At 31.7% G+C, this 2,978-nt stretch overlaps 1 protein-coding gene across 2 annotated transcripts in view; it reads left to right on the top strand.

The window, feature by feature from the left end:
- LOC106470260 (phosphatidylinositol 4-kinase beta-like) overlaps positions 1 to 1,427 on the top strand; it is a 29,892-nt gene extending 28,465 nt beyond the window's left edge. The window contains exons 15-16 of one of the 2 annotated variants that reach the window (XR_002613009.1): positions 510 to 579; positions 1,254 to 1,427. The gene's annotated coding sequence lies outside the window, so the exon portion shown is untranslated. Of the gene's footprint in view, positions 1 to 509; positions 1,218 to 1,253 lie in introns of those variants that run through there. The other variant, XR_002613008.1, reaches the window with a different exon arrangement.
- Positions 1,428 to 2,978: the final 1,551 nt, after the last annotated feature.

Below are 2,978 nucleotides of genomic sequence, written 5' to 3'. Positions count from 1 at the left end.
ACGGCACAGATAGCTCACTGTGTAGCTTGGACACGGCACAGATAGCTCACTGTGTAGCTTGGACACGGCACAGATAGCTCATTGTGTAGCTTTGCATAACCACAAACAAATCTTTCCCCTATGTTAAGTGGGATCCTTTACTGCCTGATTAATTTGTTATGCATATAACTACTTAGACATGTTATCTGTATTATTGAAACAGGTGTAAGATTTATTCTACATTAAGTGTCAGGTAACATTGAAGGAAGAATATCTTAGCTGACTTTGAAATAGGGCAAATCGTAGGAGCCTGATCAATAGTTCCTTTAGTGACCCAAACTGTACAACTTGTTTCGCTACCAAAGATGCACAATATCTACGATTATAACTCCACGGTGATTACTTCCTTAATCTCGTCTAGTAAATGTTACTGTGGTTAGAAGATCATTACAACTGAAAGAGAGTGCCTTGTTTTATGTCACATTGTGTCCTTCAGGAATCAAACTTATTTTTTGTGGCTTATCTTACAGGAAATTGTAGATGCCCTTCTAGAAAGAATTAGAACTGTTCTAATGGTCAAAGGTGGAACCACGTGATATAGTGAGTATTTTATTTATCTTTATAATTATGTTACATTTTTCACAAAAGTGATTTGCAAAATGGGTAATATACTAAGGTTGTAACACCAATCGGTAACAGCTATGAATGATGTGCTTCCGTCAGTAAGCAAGTAAGTGTCGCACGACTATAGTTGGATTGATATTGCTAAAGTAAAATAAGCTCAAGATTCATTTGGCAAAAATCTACAATCGTAGAATTCAGAACATGATCATTTCATATTCTTTCTAAATCTGAAATTCAGCATAAATATTTCAAGAATAATTAACAATGTTTCTAGCCTAAGTTGTTCATAAGATAGTACCTAATATTCTTCGATAATAAGAGAGAGAGAAACGTAGATCCAAACGGTGACAGTATAATGCAATGAATGTCATAAACCTAACTGCCCTGCACAAAATAATAAATATCTGTCATTTAAGACAGCCAATTAACTTGTGCTTCATTAGGTCACCTATTATTTATATATATATATATATTCACCAGTCTAAGTTTGAATATTTAAGTTATATTTTGTACCCTATTACTAAAAATTGTGAGGACATTCTTTTGTTTTAAGGGACAATCAGGACTGTAAATAAGTATTGTAATGCATGTTTTTATTTTGTTTTTGTGTGCTCTTGTCAGTTTTTTTTTCATATCTTTATTTATTTTAGAAAAAAATTGGTTCATGAATTTCCATGTAATTACCATACCTTGTGACGACTGCTGATACACGTAACAGCACCATTGACAACAAATAATATTATTCAAAAAAAATTGTTGTACCCTTGACAACAAATAAAATTATTCAGAAAAATTGTTGTACCCTTGACAACAAACAAAATTATTCCGAAAAATTGTTGTACCCTTGACAACAAATAAAATTATTAAGAAAAAAATTGTTGTACCCTTGACAACAAATAAAATTATTCAGAAAAAATTGTTGTACCCTTGACAACAAATAAAATTATTCAGAAAAATTGTTGTACCCTTGACAACAAATAAAATTATTCAGAAAAAATTGTTGTACCCTTGACAACAAATAAAATTATTCAGAAAAAATTGTTGTACCCTTGACAACAAATAAAATTATTCAGAAAAAATTGTTGTTTTAAACATTCTTTAAACACAGGTATGTGTTATCGTACAAGACAATTTACAGGCTGAACACCATAATGAAATATAAGAATTTTATTTACACAGAAGGTTTCCAGTTCTTTGAAAAGTTATATTGACAGGAGACATTTATGGTGGGTGTGACTTTTCCACTGAGTAAAATGGGTGTCGCATTTATTGTTACCACAGCACAGGTACTTACCATCAGAATGATGTTCCTCCACTAGCTCAGTGGTAAGCTTAAAGGTATAGGTATCCCATTGTACTTGGAATTTAACAAAACACAAACTTATTTTGACAGCAAAATTTGTCTTAGCTTTTACTTAACCATTAAAATAAAATTTTTGATTCAACTTAACTTTGATTCATTAAGTTTTACAATATGGCATGACACTAACCCTAGGAAGATTAAGATTGACTTATGCACATTTTGTTATTGTACATATTAGTTATGATACATATATAATTTGATTAATGTCATATAAAAGTAGTCTAAAAGATAAACACTCATGTTGTTATAATTTACAAACATTATGTATTGTGTGGGAAAATGAATTTCGAATCATTAACTACTTAAACCCGAGTGAATGATCCTAGATTTTTTGTTAAAAATCCTGATTTACCCATCGGATGGGGACAGTGTTCGATACCATTTATGTCTCTTTGGCTGAAAACTAATCCAAACCATGTTATAATCCACCTTTTATAAAGAGATCGGAAATTTTGAAAGGTATGGTGATAATTATTAGGACATCATGAAAATTATTCCAGCAGAATGCCCAAAAAATTATGGGTTTGAAAAGTCAAGCCTTACAATACTGTTTTATAGTACTTTGTAATCTAAAAGTCCAGAGATTACTTTAAACAGGAGGTTGAGAAAATTGCTATCTTTTTTACTTAAAATGAAATAGTTACCAGTTAAAGAAAAGGAGGATATGCTGAATGTTGTTGACTTAAGGCTTACTTCAAATCGACAGTCACTAAACTCAAGTATTGTTGACTTAAGGCCTACTTCAAATCGACAGTCACTAAACTCAAGTATTGTTGATATAAGGCCTACTTCAAATCGACAATCACTAAACTCACAAGTATTGTTGACTAAAGGCTTACTTCAAATCGACAGTCACCAAACTCACAAGTATTGTTGACTTAAGGCCTACTTCAAATCGACAATCACTAAACTCAAGTATTGTTGACTTAAGGCCTACTTCAAATCGACAGTCACTAAACTCAAGTATTGTTAACAAAAGGCTTACTTCAAATCGACAGTCACTAAACTCAAC

The sequence above is a fragment of the Limulus polyphemus genome, unplaced genomic scaffold, assembly GCF_000517525.1.
Source record: "Limulus polyphemus unplaced genomic scaffold, Limulus_polyphemus-2.1.2 Scaffold3911, whole genome shotgun sequence".
NCBI classification, from domain to species: domain Eukaryota; kingdom Metazoa; phylum Arthropoda; class Merostomata; order Xiphosura; family Limulidae; genus Limulus; species Limulus polyphemus.
This window is presented reverse-complemented; position numbering and strand designations above follow the sequence as displayed.